We start from the raw sequence: 19,540 nt of genomic DNA, 5'->3' as shown, positions 1-19,540 counted from the left end.
CACGGAGATCTGAAAGCTCTTAGTGGGAGCATCATGACCCTCTCCTTCTGGAAATCCTCACCTTGACTGCAGAGGATCTGGCTGTTGCTGCTTTAGGAGTCAGTTGGGCTTGTGCTAGTTGACATATCTATCTAACACCTCTTTGTCTTTCTCTTTTCTTAAGGATATTTTGTTCTATTTGTACTATTAAATACAGTGTTCAGGTTCTCCAGAGTTCTGGACTCGACCCACCGTTCATCCTATTCCTCTGAACTTCTGACCAGATCCATTCTTTCTTCATTATCAGCACCCACAGACCTATAGCAGAGGCTTCTCCCCAATAAATGGGAGGCACGTCAGATTCCCACTTAACAGTTCTAGCCAACAGACCTTGGACACTTATATTCCTCCTAGCAAAGCTGATCTCTTCTTCTAAATCTCTTTGCCTCTTTTCTTTCATAAAAGACCAATCACCCACCCCAGAAACTCCTAAAAAGGAGACAAAATACAAAGAACATAAACAAGAGTCAGCAGTGCTTTTTCCCCCCAAATCTGTTTACGCCTGTTGAATTTTCTATTTAATATAAAGTATTAAATTGTATAAAAGCCAAAGAAATATAAGAATGAAAAAGAAGAACATCTGTTTTACAAGAATTAGTAAACATTTAGGTAGAATCTATAAAAGAGAGTACTATATAATAAAGCGTAAGGAAGATGTCATAAAATTAGAGGATATCAAAATATTCATAAATATGCAAAGCAGTTATTATCATGCTTCTCACCAGCTGACTGTGGCTTCTTATTCCATTAAAAAATAGAAACTGGAGACCAATGGTGATTCTTTATGCAAGAAAGCAGCAGAGTGCCAATCACACTGGAAGGGATGTCCTGGAACCAAGACTGACTAATGAATTCACCAAGAAATGATTAATGCCGGAAATAAATGATCTAGATGTACCTTTTTAATTTCTTTCCTCACTTTCACTCTGTTAACCGACTCATTCCCAGGCCTCATCGTTTCTACTTATAGGAATTGGACTCTGACTTGTCAGAGAGGTCAGGGTAGGATGTTAACACCAGCAGGACTCACAGCTCTTAAAAAACTGTGACTGAAATCCTGAGAACTTTGGTTAACCATGCGTTTGAGGCATTGCTATTTATCTAAAGGGTAATTATATTATAAGGAACAGCATCAGTTTCCGGGTTTGAATCCTGCTTCTATTTCTGACTGATACAGTACTGTATCAGTACTAATACTAATCACAAATTCTAATACTGAAACTTTCAATGCTAACAATGCTAACTCCTTAGGCTACGAGGATCAACTGTTTATTAAACAAAGCGCAGGCACCCCATGATAGCAGAAAGGCTAAGTATGCTACTTCTAGTCCTCCTTTAAAGTATTTTTTAAAGTAATTCTATTTCCCAGTCAACTTAATACAAAGATGGGCTCTGGAAATCGTTGGATGAAAAAGACTGAACTTTGTGCCCCCTTTGGAGGTGGCTAAGGCAATTGGAGAGAACCCAGGGACAATAGGATCCTGTAATTAGATTACACGGTGGCCAGAGGTCAAAACCGGGGAGCAAGCAGAACTTTCCTTCAAGGGTCAGTGGTCAAGCACAAGCTGAGTTCAGCCATATTTGCTGTGAAGCCCCTGGAGGGATCCTAGGGGAAAAGTAAAGCGCAGGAGGCCATGAACCAGGTTCCCGGATCACTGTGGCTGGCATGAGATCTCTGCTGTTGTCTGCAACTTTCTTTCTCTAGTATGGAGAATGAGCCTCTAAAAGCTAAGTTGAATCTGCCATTCCTATCTTCAAACCCCTAGAGAGCCCAACTAACCCAACTTCCTGGAAAGGGTCCATGAGTCTCTATAGTTACCAGAGTACCCACTCTCCTCCGACCACCACTAGCCTTCTTTCTTTATTTTTTTTTAAATATTTTGCAGTTTTGCATTTACTTATTTTTTCGGGGGTAGGGCGCATGTGTGGGGGGTCACAGGACAAGTAGGAGTCAGCTAGCTCTTTCGCCAAGTGGGTCCAAGGAAATAAGCTTAGGTTGTCAGGCTTGGTAGCGAGTGCCTTCATCCAACATGGCCGTCTCTAAGTCCTCATTGGTGTTCTCCCTTCCTTTCTTTTTATCTAAAGATCTATTGTTTTTATTTTATAGATATGGTATTTTGCTCACATGTATGTCTGTAGACCAGAGATATGTGACCCCTGTGGAGGTCAGAGGAGGCATTCGATTGCCTGGAGCTGGAGTTATGAACAGTTATGAGCTGCCATGTGTGTGTGTTGGGAACTGAACCTGGGTACCAGGTCCTCTGCAAGAGCAATAGTCAGTCTTAACTACCTAGTGATACATCCACCCTCTCTCTGATACTTAGAGAAAAGGAGAAAGTCCCTCATCCTTTTGTTCTGTGTTTCCAGAAGGCCATAACACCCACAGCTACTTGTCCTTGTCTTGAGCTCGTGGCTCCAGTCTACTTCTCCAGTAAAGTGTACCTCTATTCCCTCTGACACCCATACTCTGCCCATCTTACTTCTCCCTCCTTATGTTATGTGAATTAGTAATTTAGCTTTCTCATCTGCCTATTCGCTAGACTAAGTTTTACGAGGGCAGAGAACCTTAGCTATTTTGTTCATTAATGTGTCTCAGAGCCCGAGACAGTTCTCGGCATGTGAGCTCATTAAACATCATATGGAAGGATCAACACAATTGAAGAACTAGGACCAGGCTGGATAAAAGACAGCCTGAAGCATTCTTGGCCACTGGCTAAGCACTTGCTGAGGGAAGGCAATGAACTGTTCAGAACTTTCTGACTTCGGCTGGTTGGACAGTCTCCCCTTTTCCTAGGTCATGGTATTTTCTCAATTTTATTGCCTTAGATTCAGGCTTACTCAGGCAAAGAAAACTAGAGAACTGTGGATAAGACCTAGATGATCCAGATAATAAAAATGTCTTCACTTCAATTTTGTGCCATAGAGGCACATAGCTATTAAAGTCTCCCTCCTCCCTCCATTCTTGTCTCTAGTTTTGTTTAATGATTACCTCGTGATTCAGCAATTAGTACTCTTCTTTGATTCTTTCAACTTCTTTAGTTTCTGACCTTGTCCTCAGTAGGTTCATTTCTGTCATTAACTATTTAGTCCCCTCCCTGTTTTCATTATCTTATTGTGACTTACATGTTTCCAGTTTTCATAGAGTACTAGTGTTCTTTATATAAAAATGCTAATTATAAAATTATTTAGGTTGATTTGGGGGCATGTACTATCTATCTAGGTCTGACTTACAAATGTCAGATCAAGTTTCACTAATCTTCACTTCAACCTTGAAGCAGGAGTTTGGACTCAGTAAATGTATTGCAATTTGCACAGCACACACATAATCTTTGGCCCAGACCCTTGAGAGTCATAGGAAGTAAATGGTGGTAGATCCCGGGATTATATCCCAGGTGACCTCTAGACAATGAGTATGTTAATTACCTCCTAAGGTAAAACTTGTGACACTCAGGTCCACCACACTAGTCACTAACTAGAGCATGCCTTGGGGCTTTTGTTGACAGTAGCATGTTATGGACATCTCGAGGAGCTTTATCGTGGAAACTCCTCAGTTTAGGTAGCATTTGACATGTGTTATCAGGCACAAAGCAAGCAGGCTCTCCCTACAGTTTCTACCCCACAGTTATTCAGATACTGTTCAAGGAGACCTTTGTTCTTTTATAGGCAGGATTATTAAGGACTCTTTTGGCTGTATGTCATTTTTTTTTTTTGAGACAAGGTTTCTTTGTGTAGCCCTTGGTGTCCTGAAAGGCACTGTATAGATCAGGCTAGCCTCAAACTCTGCCTGCCTGCTGACCTTAAAAGGCATGTGCTATGATGCCTGGCTCAGATTAAGTTTTGAAGGAATTAGAGAAAACTTCATTTGGTCAGTATAACTAGGGACAAAGAATAAAAGGAACACGTGTCAAGGCTAATACCAGCTTTCCTTCTTTTTTTTTTTCCTTCAAGTAAAAGAAAATAATATGACTTAAAATCAAGTAAGTAAACATTGAGATGGAAAAGTGAATCAGTAATCTTTGAGTTTGGCAAACGATGACCCTAAAGCTGAAACCTTTCTGCTATTTTGGTAAATAAAGTTTTATTAGAACACAGCCCTGTATACTCCCGTACTCTTTTACTCTTTCTATTCTGAGTGCTCTGTGCAAGGGCAGCTGAGCAATCTTAATGGAGATAGCAACACCAAAAATCTACTACTGCCTCTTTACAGGCTGCCAGTGGGACAACTAACTATTCTAAATTAGTCTAATCATTGTTTTCATGTGAAATGAGAAAGTGATAAAATCACATAACCATGCTAATCATCTGTGAGATACATAAATAGTATTTCCCAGTTGAATTGTTCACAGAATAATTCTGGAAACTAATGCTATGAGAAATGTCAAGCCATTGTTAGCTCATGAACTCCCTACACAAGATTATTAAATGGACCTTAAAGTAGAGCCCCTCTCTATATGAGAAGAGGGAAGAGATAGTCACTGAGAAAACTCTTTTGTTTGTTTGTTTCTTTCTTTCTTTCCCTGATTTTTTAATTTAAAAAATTTTTATTATATATTTTATTTACATTTCAAATGTTATCCCCTTTCCCTGTTTCTGTCCATGAGCCCCCTATCCTATCCCTTCTTTCCCTGCTTCTATGAGAGTGTTCCTGAACCCACCTCCCACCCCTTCCTACCTCCCCGCCCTGACATTCTCCCATACTGGGTCATCAAGCTTTGGCAGGACCAAGGGCTTCTCCTCCCATTGATGCCCAACAAGGCCATCCTCTGCTACATATGCAGCTGGAGCATGGGTCTGTCCATGTGTAATCTTTGATGGTGGTTTAGACCCTGGGAGCTCTGGTTGGTTGGTATTGTTCTTATGGGATTGCAAGCCCCTTCAGCTCCTTCAATCCTTTCTCTAACTCCTCCATTGGGGACCCTGTTCTCAGTTCAATGTTTGGCTGCGGAGCATCTGCCTCTGTATTTGTCATGCTCTGGCAGAACCTCTCAGGAGACAGGCTCCTGTCAGCATGTGCTTCTTGGCATCAGCAATATTATCTGAGTTTGGTGGTTGTATATGGGCTGGATTCCCAGCTGAGGCAGACTCTGGATGGCCAATCCTTCAGTCTCTGCTCCAAACTTTGTCTCCATATCTCCTCCTATGAATACTTTTATTCCCTCTTTTAAGAAGGACTGAAGCATCAGCACTTTGGTTGTCCTTTTTCTTGAGATTCATGTGCTCTTTGGATTGTATCTTGGGTAATTTGAACTTTTGGGCTAATATTCAATTATCAGTGAGTACATATCATGTTTGTTTGTTTGTTTTGTGATTGGGTTACCTCACTCAAGATGATATTTTCTAGTTCCATCCATTTGCCTATGAATTTCATGAAGTCATTGTTTTGAATAGCTGAGTAGTACTCCACTGTATAGATGTACCACATTTTCAATATTCATTTCTCTGTTGAGAGACATCTGGGTTCTTTCCAGCTTTTGACTATTTTAAATAAGGCTACTATGAACATAGTTGATCATGTGTCCTTGTTGTATGTTGGAACATATTTTGGGTATATGCCCAAGAGTAGTATAACTGGGTCCTCAGGTAGTGCAATGTCCAATTTTCTGAGGAGCCTCCAGACTGATTTCCAGAGTGGTTGTACCAGCTTGAAATCCCACCAACAATGGAAGAGTGTTCTTCTTTCTCCACATCCTTGACAGCATCTGTTATCACCTGAGTTTTTGATCTTAGCCATTCTGACTGGTATGAGGTAGAATCTCAGGGTTGTTTTGATTTGCATTTCCCTGATAACTAAGGATGTCAAACATTTCTTTAGGTGCTTCTCAGGCATTCTGTATTCCTCAGCTGAGAATTCTTTGTTTAGCTTGTTTATTAACAAGGTTATTTGATTCTCTGAAGTCCAAGTTCTTGAGTTCTTTGTGTATATCAGATATTAGCCCTCTATCAGATATAGGATTGGTAAAGATCTTTTCCCAATCTATTGGTTGCCATTTTGTCCTATTGACAGTCATTTGCCTTATAGAATCTTTGCAATTTTATGAGGTCCCATTTGACTATTGTTGATCTTGGAGCATAAGCCATTAGTGTTCTGTTCAGGAAAATTTCCCCTCTGCCTATGTGTTTGAGGATCTTCCCTACTTTCTCTTTTATTAGTTTGAATGTATCTGGTTTTATGTGGAGGTCCTTGAACCACTTGGACTTAAGCTTTGTACAGGGTGATAAGAATGGATCTATCTGCTTTCTTCTACATGCTGACCTCCATTTGCACCAGCACCATTTGTTGAAAATGCTATCTTTTTTCCACTGGAGAGTTTTAACTCCTTTGTCAAAGATCAAGTGACCTTAGGTGTGTGGGTTCATTTCTGGATCTTCAATTCTATTCCATTGATTTACCTGCCTGTCTGTATACCTATATCATACAGTTTTTATCACTATTGCTCTCTGTAATACTGCTTGAGGTCAGGGATAGTGATTCCCACAGATGTTCTTTTATTGTTGAGGATAATTTTCTTCTCTATCCTGAGTTTATTGTAATTCCAAATGATTTTGCAAATTGCTCTTTCTAGCTCTATGAAGAATTGAGTTGGAATTTTGATGGGGATTGCATTGATTCTGTAGATTGTTTTTGGCAAGATATCCATTTTTACAATATTAATTCTGCCAATCCATGAGCATGGGAGATTTTTTCCATCTTCTGAGATCTTCAGTTTCTTTCTTTAGAGACTTGAAGTTCTTGTCATACAGATCTTTCACTTGCTTGGTTAGAGTCACACTGAGGTATTTTATGTTATTTGTGACTACTGTGAAGGGTGTCATTTCTCTAATTTCTTTCTCAGCCTGTTTATCTTTTGAAAAGAGGAAGGCTCCTGGTTTGTTTGAGTTAATTATATATCCAGCCATTTTGCTGAAGTTGTTTATCAGGATTAGGAGTTCTCTGGTAGAACTTTTGGGGTCACTTAAGTATACTACCATATTATCTGCAAATAATGATATTTTGACTTCATCCTTTCCAATTTGTATCCCGTTGACCTCCTTTTGTTTTCTGATTGCTCTGGTTAGGACTTTGAGTACTATATTGAATAAGTAGGGAGAGAGTGGGCAGCCTTGTCCAGTCCCTGATTGTAGTGGGATTGCTTCAAGTTTCTCTCAATTAATTGATGTTGGCTACTTGTTTGCTATATATTGCTTCTACTATGTTTAGGTATGATCCATGAATTCCTGATCTTTCCAAGACTTTTAACATGAAGGGATGTTGAGTTTTGTTAAATGTTTACTCAGCATCTAATGAGATGATCATGTGGTTTTTTTTCTTTGAGTTTGTTTATATAGTGGATTGTATTGATGGCTTTCTGTTTATTGAACTATCCCTGTATCCCTAGGATGAAGCCTACTTGATCACGATGGTTGATTGTTTTGATGTGTTCTTGGATTTGGTTTGCAAGAATTTTAACTGAGTAATTTTTCATCGATATTCATAAGGGAAAATGGTCTGAAGTTTTCTTTCTTTGTTGGTTCTTTGTGTGGTTTAGGTATAATTGTAATTGTGGCTTCATAGAAGGAATTGGGTAGTGTTCCTTCTGTTTTTATTTTGTGAAATAGTCTGGACAGTATTGGTATTAGGTCTTCTGTGATGATCTCATAGAATTTTGCACTAAACCCATCTGGTATCAGGCTCCTTTTGGTTGAGAGTCTTTTAATGACTGCTTCTATTTCTTTAGGAGTTATGGGATGGTTTAGATGGTTTATCTGATCCTGATTTAACCTTGGTACCCGGTATCTGCCTAGAAAATTGTACATTTCCTCCAGATTTTCTGGTTTTGTTGAGTATAGGCTTTTGTAGTAAGATCTGATGATTTTTTGAATTTCTTCAATTTCTGTTGTTATGTTTCCCTTTTCACTTCTGATTTTGTTTATTTGGATACTATCTTTGTGCCCTCTGGTTAGTCTGTCTAATAATTTTATCTATCTTGTTGATTTTCTCAAAGAACCAGCTCACAGTTTTATTGATTCCTTGTATAGTTCTTTTTGCTTCTATTTGGTTGATTTCAGCTCTAAGCTTGATTATTTCCTGCTGTCTACTCCTCTTGGGTGTATTTGTTTCTTTTTGTTCTAGAGCTTTTAGGTGTGCTGTCAAGCTGCTAATGTATGCTCTCTCCAGTTACTTTTTGGAGGCAATCAGAGCTATGGGTTTCCTCTTAGCACTGCTTTCATTGTGTCCCATAAGTTTGGATGTATTGTGTCTTCATTTTCATTAAATTCTAAAATGTCCCCAATTTTTTTATTTCTTCCTTGACTAAGTTATCATTGAGTAGAACATTGTTGAGCTTCCATGTGTATGTTGGCTTTCTGCCATTTTTGTTGTTATTAAAGAACAGTCTTAGTTCATGGTGATCTGATAAGATGTATGGGATTATTTGAACCTTCTTGTATCTGTTGAGGCCTGTTTTGTGACTGATTATATGGTCAGTTCTGGAGAAGGTACCATGAGGTGCTGAGAAGAAGGTATATTCTTTCATTTTATGATGAAATGTTCTATAGATATCTGTTAAATCCATTTTGTTCATAATTTCTGTTACTTTCTCTGTTTCTCTGTTCAGTTTCTGTTTCTATGATCTGTCCATTGGTGAGAGTGGGGTGTTGAAGTCTCCCACTATTATTGTGTGAGATGCAATGTGTGCTTTGAGTTTAAGTAAGGTTTCTTTTATGAATGTAGGTGCCCTTGCATTTGGAGCATGGATATTCAGAATTGACTGTTCATCTTAGTGGATTTTCCCTTTGAGGAATATGAATTGTCCTTCCTTGTCTTTTTTGATAACTTTTGGTTGAAAGTCAATTTTATTCGATATTAGAATGACTACCCCAGCTTGTTTCTTGGAACCACTTGCTTGGAAAGTTGTTTTCCAGCCTTTTACTCCAAGGCAGTCACTGAGGTGTGTTTCCTGTTTGCAACATAATGCTGGGTACTCTTTTCATATCCAGTCTGCTAGTCTATATCTCTTTATTGGGTAATTGAGTCAGTTGATGTTGAGACATATTAGGGACCAATAATTGTTCTTTGCTGTTATTTTTGTTGTTAGAGGTGGGATTGTGTTTGTGTGGCTATCTTCTTTTGGGTTAGTTGAAATTAGATTACTTTCTTCTTGGGTGGACTTTCCCTTCCTGTGTTGGAGTTTTCCATCTATTATCCTTTGTAGGGATGGATTTGTGGAATGATATTGTATAAATTTGGTTTTGTGAAGAAATATTTTGGTTTCTCCACCTATGGTGTAAGTGAGAGTTTTGCTGGTTATAGTAGCCTGGGCTGGCATTTGTGTTCTCTTAGGGCTTGTATGACATCTGCCCAGGATCTTCTAGCTTTCGTAGTCTCAGTTGAGACCTCTGGTGTGATTCTGATAGGTCTGCCTTTATGTTACTTGACCTTTTCCCCTTACTGCTTTTAATATTCTTTTTTTGTTTTCTACATTTGCTGTTTTGACTATTATGTGATGTGATGGGAGGAGTATCTTTTCTTATCTAACTTATTTTGGGGTTCTGTAGGCTTCTTGTATGTTTAAGGGCATCTCTTTCTTTAGGTTATGGAAGTTTTCTTCTATAATTTTGTTGAAAATATTTACTGGCCCTTTAAGTTGGGAATCTTCAATCTCTTCTATACCTATTATCCTTAGGTTTGATCGTTCATTGTGTCCTAGATTTCCTATATGTTTTGGGTTAGGAGCTGTTTGTATTTTGCATTTTCTTTGACTGTCATGTCAATGTTTTCTATGGTATCTTCTGTACCTGACTTTCTTCTATCTCTTGTATTCTGTTGGTAATACTTGTGTCTATGACTCCTAATATCTTTCCTAGGTTTTCTATCTCTGGAGTTGTCTCCCTTTGTGATTTCCTTATTGTTTCTATTTTCATATTTAGATCCTGAATGATTTTGTTCAATTCCTTCACTTGTTTGGTCGATTTTTGTGTTTCCTATTCAAGGGCTTCTTCCTATTTACCTGTATTGTCCTGTATTTCTTTAAGTGAGTTATTTATGTCCTTCTTAAAATCCTCTAACATTATCATGAGTTGTGATTTTAAATCAAAATCTTGCTTTTCCATGTGTTGGGGTATGCCTCTCACCATCTACTTATCTCTGGTGTTAGCTGATCTTGCTGTCTCTGACAGTGGCTTGACCCTCCTGTAAGCTTGCATTTGAGCAACTGGGAGATCAGCTCTCTTCCAGAGGGGTCTTGATGCAGAGATTTGTGGCATAGGGTCAGCTCAGGGTGCATGGAGAAATGGAAAGAATCCTGTCCCAGACTGCTCCTCAGTTCCTGTATCCTGAGGGCTCTAGCGGGGTTCCTCTTGGGCCAGGAATGTAAGCAGAAGTATTAGTCTCACCTGTGCTCTTAGGAGTGTCAGCACTTCCGGAAGACAAGCTCTCTCCCAGTGAGTCTGTTACAGAGAGCTGTGGCACAGGGTCAGCTCTGGGTGCAGGTGGAAACTGGAAGGGATTTATTTTTTAAGAGTATAATTTCTTTACTTGCATGGACACTTGTGCACCACATGTGTGCCTGTTGCCCATGGAGGCAAGAGGAGAATATCACATCTGGAACTGGAGTTACGGATGGTTGTGAGCGGCCATGTAGATGTTGAGATTCAAACCTGGATCATCTGGAAGAGCAGCCAGGGCTCTTAACCACTGAGCCATCTCACTATCCCTGAGAAGTCTTTTCAAAGTGGAGGATATGCTCATCGGAGTGTGGGCAAGACATTGACTAATACATAGAAATGATAGTATAGCTTCAGGCTTTATACTACTGTCTTAGATAGCATTCCTGTTATGATGGATGATGAAACACCATGACCAAAAAGCTAATTGAGGAGGAAAAGGTATATTGAGTTTATACTTCTACATTGTAGTCAATCACTGAAGAAAGACTGGACAGCAATTCAAGCAGGACAGAAACCTGGAGGTAGGAGCTAAAGCAGTGGTTGTTGGAGGGGTGCTATTTATCAGCTTGCTCATTGAGGCTTGCTCAGTTTGCTTTCTTATAGAATGCAGAACCACTCCCCCATCAATCACTAATTAATAAAATGCTCTACAGACTTACCTACATCCATATCATATGGAGGCATTTTCTTAATTGAGGTTTCCTCTTCTCAGATGACTGTAGTTTGTATCAATCCAGCAAGTACAACTACAATATAGAGAGAAGTCAGCTTCACTAACATTTAATGTATAAATTGGCACTAGTCCCTGCACAAATGTAACATCAGCAAGTTATTTGAAGAACCTTATAGAAAACCTAGAGATTACCTAGTTTTAGAAAAGTAGGTACAGAGTTCTTGCTTTATTTTATTTTATTTTATTTTTTATTTCAGCGTGTTGACATTCTGTAAGGTTTACATATACTCAGTTAAATGACTTGAGGAGTTCACTCTAGACTTCACAAAATAGATGACAAGCACTTCTATAAAAATATTTAAGGTTGAAGAGAATAATTTACACTCTGCTTAATAATAAAAAAAATGGTGGAGGCAATATTCCTTATAACCCTTTGGAATTGGTCCTCAGATGTGAAGGAGGGCTAAGAGATGGACTATAAAATTCTAGTGAATTGTGGAATAGTCCTAATAATATCTCTGATACAGATTCCTATCTTCTGTCATTGTAGATTTCACCCTGGTTGAGTACTTTGTTGAGTTTCAATAATTTTTATATAATTAGAATGATTTTTTTTTAAAAAAAGAGCCATGTTTGTAGATACAGATGAGATCCTTTTCTGTTCACTTTCTTGGATCATCAGGAATTGACTTCCCAGCTGGAACAATTGTTAGAGTTAAGAACAGAAATAATGAGCACGGTGGCAGAATGAATCACAGGAATTTTAAAACATAACTAACTATAAGTCCACAGTGTTTACAGAAGCCTTAAAAGTGCTAATGAGCTTTTAAAGTTAGGAATAGTAAACATTGGGGCTGGAGAGGGGCTCTGAGGTTGAGAGCACTCACAGCTCTTGCAGAGGACTGGGTTTTGCTCCCAGCATCCACATGGCAGTTCACAGCTTCCTGCAGCTCCATTACTAGGGGATTAGATACTTCTTTATGGCCCTCAAAAGCAACAGGCACCCAAGTGATGTATAACCATAAATATAGGCAAATACCTTACATATAAAAATAATTCAAAAAATCTTTTTTTTTAATACAGGAGATATCTTTGTAAATTAACAGAAAATAAAAATCAAAAGAACTGCGATTTGCTATTTCTATATGTCTCAGTTAGGGCTTTACTGCTGTAAACAGACACCATGACCAAAGCAACTCTTACAAGGGCAGCATTTAATTTGGGCTGGCTTACAGGTTCAGAGGTTTATTATCATTAAGGCAGTAACATGGCAGCATCCAGGCAGGCATAGTGTAGGAGGAGCTGAGAGTTCAACATCTTCATCTGAAGGCTGCTAGCAGAACAGTAGCTTCCAGGCAGCTAGGATGCGGGTGTTAAAGCCCACATCCACAGTGACAAACATACTCCAACAAGGCCACACCTACTCCAACAGGGTCACACCTTCTAATAGTGCCATGCCCTGGGCTGAGCATATACAGATCATAACACTATATATATTTTTTTAACTATTTGTGAGTCAATAAAAGAGTTTGATAGCATGTCTGACACTCTTGTTCCCACAGTTGTCTTCTATCTCCACATGCACCATGGTCAACACATACATATACATGCACATACTGTTATGCATGACTTTGTTTCCTGAGGTTTTAGTTATTCATCGTTAATCTAGTCTCGAACCACTGAATAAAAATGTCCCTATGTGTTAATTCCATGGCCTTCGGAGTAGTACAGAATGATCTCATGCCATCCACTTTGTTCCGCCAAGCTCCCTCATCACTTCTAGTCTAGCAGACTGATGCTTGTACACCGCCAACCTGCTTCCTCCTTAGTAGTTGTCCCAAGCACAAGATCATCTGGCACCACGGTTCCTGGGTTTGAGGGACCATCATGTAGTCAAAACCATGTCATGTTGCCTGTGTCATTCTCGTCTCTTCCACTTGTCCCACATTCACATTACAGGCTATGATAGGGCTGTGAGATATAATATATTTTTCAAATGTGGACTACATGCAAATTTTCATACAATATGCTCTTCTAATTATTCTCTGAGTTATCATGAAATTCTCACCGTGCCTAATTTACAAATTAAACTTTACAATAGGCATGTTGTATCTTAGGAAAAAAAACCATAGTCTATAGTTTGGAATTATTATGGTCTCAGGAGCCCTTCCAATAAGGGAGCTTATTGTACTCCATATTTTGAACTTTCAAAAGTTATTCTCATTCACATACTTTCTCCAATCTGGTAGCAGCCAGATTCTTCCATAGTGCTCCGAGTGACCACTGCTTTCTTTGTTAAGCAGCAGACTACAGGTCAAGTTAGTACTTGACTCCAGGAGTTCAATTTTTTTTTTCTCTCTGACGATTTTGGCCTAACCACAAAGACTTTTCCTTTTGTATTGGCTTAGGACTCTCAGAGGCAATCTTTGCTACTGGAATGTCCAGAAAGCCTGGCTTCTCATCCACTTTCTCCTGCCTTTAGGAAGCAATGCGAATTTCACAGGCTTTCTAGGGTTCGACAAATGTCAAAATACTGTTCACTCCTTCTAGTTCGACAATGAGCTGGTGTCAATGGTAATTAGAATTCATGATGACAGACTGGCACTTAAGACATGCATAGGAATAATGTAGGGGCACAGGCTAGGAGGACTGAACATTTATCTTATGCTTATAGTCTGCAGTCTTCTACAGATTTCAGTTTTTCAGTTAAACTGGTTTGAAGTCCTCATGTGTTCAGTATACATATTTTAGAAAGAAATTCATAAAAAACTGCCATGGATGTGGACTGAACTCTAGTTTCATGACTAGAGATACTTTTTTTGTTTCTTTAAGCAAAAATTTGATCATGTCGGTTTCATATAGAAAATGAATACCTTAGGGGAATTTAGAATAAAGTTTTTAAACCTTTTTGTCTTTTTGTTATGGCTTGGATTTGGAACAATTTTAGAAATAAGAAATCATTAATTTGTGTCTTAATATGCATGGGGATGAAGAGAATGTGAGCCTTAAATGTGTGAAACTGTTTGAATATACATGACATTTTACTACATTAGCCAGTAAATCTCAGGCAGTCAGGAGTAGCTACAAAATCACACATATTCTATTTGTATTTCAACTACCTAAAACAGTATTTTATTTACGCTTACAATGTGCCAGGCATATACTAAGCCTTGGCATAAATCATCTGAGTGGTTCTCAGAAACATTTCTTTTAATATGTCTGCAGACCCTCAATCCTCATTAGTAGTGGTGGCTCCAAACCAGGAGTGTAGTGACTCATCCTTTTTGACTTGGGAGCTACCACTTGAAGGAAAAACTACAAGATTCTCAGGCTGGCAGAACTTAAACATATACCTGATATAGTAGTTACTTCTCTCACATTGTACAAAAAATTACCCAATAAAAGCAACTTAAGGAAGAAAGAGTTGATTTGAGGCTTACAGTTTGAAGGGATACAGGTAGGGACACGTGATAGTCAGATGACGGGTGGCTGACAGCATTGGGGCTACAGTCAGAAAGCAGAGAGATGACTCCTGATACTCAACTCGCGTGTTTCCTTCCATTTTCTCAGCCGGGAAGGTCAACTCTGCTGAATCATTGCCTTTCTTCTGTAGCTCTGGTCCTTCTGCTGAGGAGTGCAGACTTTGGAAGAAAGCACACTTTGCTCAGTCCTCAAAGCTACCAAGACTCATCCCTTCAAGCCTACAGAGCCATGTTCCCAAAGGGCAATTGCCACACAAGAATATATGGAGGCATCTGTCATTATTCTATGTCTTCCCCACTTGCAAAGGAAAGATTAGTTTTCTCTAGTGGTGCTCACTTCAGAGTACCTAACAGTGGACAACCAACCCAGAAAGCTCCCAAAGGGATTTTTGTAGACTTTTGCTCTCATAGAACTTTGATTGGCCACTTTCTGTCTATTAGTCTTATATATTATGGTTTCTGATTTTGTGTTTGTGTCTGTGAGTTTCTTTTTTGTTGTTTTATTTGTTTACTGTTTTATTTTAAGAGAGAGAAAGGGTATAGAATTGGGGAGGATCTGGGTGGAACTGGGTAATATACTTGTATCAGAATATACTTTATAATTTTTAAATTAAAAATAATGAACAAACAAACAAAAGAGTGTGTCTTCTTTATTCAGCTTTATTCAACAAGACCTGACACCTACATATGGTTAGGAGAAAGGATGTCGATTTATTGGGTGCAAAAGATACCAAAGTTTAAAATAACAAAGGTCTCTCCACTGTCCTTTCTTAGGGCATGGGGTAGAATTTCTTATATTCCTCCTTGATAAATTATCTACTTCATGCCCAGGAGAAAATTTAATATAGAATAAAAATTTCACTACAGATGGACTTACCAACTCTAGGCCAGTCTTCTACATCAAGATGCATAGAATATGATTTTGTTTTTGTTAATTGTGATCTTGCAAAGCAATATCCTTTAACTTTATAATCTAAATATAAAATTCTATCTTTTATTATTTATTTTTCAGGTTTCTTTTTTAAGTGTTTGGAATGATAATCTAGAGGAAGCATTGCCAAGGACGTCATAGAGAGACAACCGAAGAAGCCAAACTCACTGAGCTCTGTTGAAAGCAGGCAGCCTTTCACAGCCCTTTGATATCCTGTCACTGTGGTGATTTGGCAGTAATTTTGGCAGTGTGAATGAACAAGAGGTGGGGAAAAAAAATCTCTTTTGTGCAGTGACACTTGGCTGTGATTACTCCATTGCATTTTATGCCTGGGACTAAATGAGATTGTGCGCCATTATGTTAATAGGCACAGCCACTTGTCAAAGTATCTCTGCAGAGCAGGAGAGCCTGGGGCAGAGCTCACTTCTGCCCTGTGCCTAGAAGTCTTTCAGGAACATCATAGGCAATGAGTGCTCTGGAACATGATCTTAGGCCCTTCTCTGTCTACTGATCTCAGTTGAGAGTGTCAGATAATGCAGATACTCTTCATCATGATTTGAATATCCTTTTCTCATGGGCACTGCCTATAGACAGGTGGGTTCATTTCCTCTCTGTTTCCTGAGTCCAGCATTACAAAGTAGATGAGGGTGTGGTGCTCCTTTTTAAGTTAGGAATACCACCTCTGCAGCGACGCTTCCCACACTGTTACCTGCTATGATTCAAGCCCTAATATTAACACTAACTTACCAAATAAAATGATTTCATCTTCCGCAACCTTAATTGAAACTCATTGAAACATATATGTGGCTAGCTCAAGCCAATGCTCTTGACCTAAAGTTGACCTTAAAAACAAAACAAAACAAAACAAAACTAAACAAGAAAAAGAAGGAGGAGGAGGAGGAGGAGGAGGAGGAGGAGGAGGAGGAGGAGGAGGAGGAGGAGGAGGAGGAGGAGAAGAACAACAATAACAATAACAACTCTATAGCTTTGGATTTGTCCTCATTGCTTCGACATGTTATTTTTTTCCTTAATGTATTTTTAAAATAGACTTTTTATGTATGGGGGGAGGGTGTTTGAGAGACAACTCATTGGTTAAGTGTGCTCAATACTTACTGTTCATCCAGAGGGTGTGAGTTCAGTTCCCAGTACTGTCTTCAGGCTGCTTTCAACCTCCCATGACTCCAGCTCCAGGATCCCAGAATTCTTTTGGCTTCTCTGGGTATCCTCACACATAAGGTAGACTCTTACACACACACACACACACACACACCCACACACACACACACACACACACACACACACACACACACACACGAATAAGAAAAACTAATCACTAAAAGCAAAACAAAACAATAACAAACTCCCTTGTGTTTGAAGGAACCTGATGTGAAAGATCGCAAGAGTTGAAATATCCCAGGCCCTAAAGGAATTCAGTTACAGCATTTTTAAGGTCCCAGTGAAGCCTGTGAATGCCACAGAGCACAGGTGGTAGTGTGTGCTGAGTACACATGACTGGAGCCGAACAGTAAGCAGTTCAGTCTCGAGTTAGGGAGGCAGAAGGAAAGCACACAAGCCATGGAGGAGCTCTGTTAGATTGGTTAGATCATGACAGGTGGCTGTTGATTCGGACAGGCATATAACTCACCCGGGTGCCATGGTGGAAAGGCATGCCTTATTTTAGAAGGAAATTAGATTCTGCCTAGGGACTAAATAATATTCTAGCAGCACAGTTTAACTGTGCGCTCTTTAACAAGATCAGTTTTGAAATTTTCTTTTGACAAAGACTAATAGAAATAATATTAAAAGAAAGAAGGTTGGGGAAAATTGTATAAACCATATAAAACATGATGAGGGAATGATGGGACATGTATTCTTTCAAAAAATTTTGTAAAATGCTTTTTTAAAAAAATAAGTTAAATTTTTAATAAGGTATAGACAAATCTATAGAAAAGGAAAATATATCACCTGTGGCCTGCTGCTAGGGATGGCAGTGAGGTCTCGATAACACAGCAGAGGGATGGCTACACAGCAAAGTGAAGTGTGTTGCTTGAGAGGCAGGCACAAGACACGGGCACAGTACACTGCCTCATCCAAGGCTGTGCAGTGTCTCCGCTATACACTGTACACTCTGAACCCTCAATAAATGTGCATTTGAACATTGTATGTATCCTGTTTCTTGATAGTCCCCATCTGGACTGCAGTGATAGCTGTACAGTTGTGTAAGTTAATGACGATCATTGAACTGAACACTTACAATGTGTGAGTTTTATAACATAAATTACACCTCATAAAGTTACTTAGATATTAACCAGCTGTAGCTCCATGACCTTGGATTTAGAAGTAAGTTCTTGGCCTCTGAAGCACAGGCAACAACAACAACAACAACAACAACAACAACAACAACGCTGTTGACTCAACAACAACTAAATCATTGACTCCATCAAAAAATAAGAATTTCTGTGCATCAAAAAACACAACTGACACTGTGAAACTCATGGAATGGGAAAACATTTGGAAATCATATATCTAGTAAAGTTTTAACAGATAGACACACACACACACACACACTCACACAGACATTGTTCTTGAGGCTAGCCTTTAAGGCCTGTCCAGCCCAAACATACATATATAAAGAACAGCTATGCATCAACAACAACAGAGGACCTGATTGAAGGTGAACAATGAACATAAATAGCGCTTTCTTTAAATACAGCTACAGAAAAAGTTCAAGTCTAAACGCTGTTAGAACTGTTTTCTTTCGCAATTTGACTCTTCCCTTCCTCTAGGAGGAGTGACACATAATTTTTAAAGGGCATTTCCAGTTGACTCAGAAAAAGAGTATTTTCAGGTTGAGTGAAGCTGGAGAAATGGGATAAATGACTTCACCTTTGCCCTACTATAACTTATTAAGTCATTGGAGCCCCAGCTTCTTCATCTGTGAAATTAAGGACTTCTAACTTCAAAATCTTAAGATATGACCAAACTCCAAAACTCTTTGAAATCATATATTTGTGAAGTTGCTTTCACAGTGGAATTTGTGTACTTTTCAAAGTCATAATTATGGAAGGATATAGACTTCTGAGGCAGAACAATCCATTTCTGCTGGCTGTGCCATTGTCCTTTGGCTGTATGTCTACTGTAGCCAGCATGACTTTACATTCTGGTATATAGCCCCAGGTTATGAGTCCTATGTTCTTTTCCTTCAACTTGGGGGAATATTGAGGCCTGAACCCAGGGATAGGCACTTGAACACAATGCCTACTCCCAACCTTAAAGTTTAAATTCTTTAAGGAAATGATTCAATTTTCCAAACACTTCCTCTTCTTCTTCCTGTCCTCCTTCATTCATTTTCTCCTTGAAACAACACAGTTGGAAACAACTTCACAAATGAATGGAAGTCACTACATTTACCCAGACCCTCCTCCCTCTGATTTGACTTGTCATATAGACATCTCTTGAAAGTCGTTTTCATTTCTTCTTTTTTTAAATTTATTTTTTATTTATTCTTTTCTTATATTCCAGACTTTATCCCCTTCCTGGTCTACCCTCTGACTGTTCCACATCTCATACCAGTCCCCTCCCACTCCCCCTGCCCCCCCCATCTCCAAGAGGATGTCCCCATCCCCCCATCCCCACCCCACCAGAGCTCCCCACTTCCTGGGGACTCCAGTCTCTTGAGGGTTAGGTTTGCATTTCTAACAGTCTTAAGACACTACATTTCTGCTATTGTACTTAACTTACAAGTACTTTCTCAACTCTCATAGCAGTTCTTTAATGTCAGATCAATGCTAATTTCAAGACTGCAAAATGAAAAGAGATCAAGAGGTTGACTCAAGACCATTCATCTACTAAGAAACAGTAGATATCGAGAGTTCATGCTGTTTACATCCCAAACTCCAACTTTACATGGTAGAGTTGTTTCATTAGAGCTAGTGAGAACTGCTTCATCATCAATGAAGCAGACTGATTGATGGATCACATACAAGAACC

At 39.1% G+C, this 19,540-nt stretch overlaps 1 long non-coding RNA gene across 8 annotated transcripts in view; it reads left to right on the top strand.

Moving 5' to 3' along the window:
- The window catches only part of LOC102551351 (uncharacterized), a 43,380-nt gene extending 27,535 nt beyond the window's left edge, over window positions 1-15,845 (top strand). For 4 of the 8 annotated variants that reach the window (XR_010063210.1, XR_001836100.3, XR_010063212.1 and 1 more), the window contains one exon: window positions 15,632-15,845. This is a non-coding gene — a long non-coding RNA (uncharacterized LOC102551351). Of the gene's footprint in view, window positions 1-797; window positions 937-14,707; window positions 15,252-15,631 lie in introns of those variants that run through there. The other 4 variants (XR_010063211.1, XR_005499588.2, XR_005499592.2 and 1 more) reach the window with 2 other exon arrangements.
- The last annotated feature ends 3,695 nt before the right edge of the window (window positions 15,846-19,540 follow it).

This window comes from Rattus norvegicus, chromosome 1 (genome assembly GCF_036323735.1).
Source record: "Rattus norvegicus strain BN/NHsdMcwi chromosome 1, GRCr8, whole genome shotgun sequence".
Lineage (NCBI taxonomy): Eukaryota > Metazoa > Chordata > Mammalia > Rodentia > Muridae > Rattus > Rattus norvegicus.
This window is presented reverse-complemented; position numbering and strand designations above follow the sequence as displayed.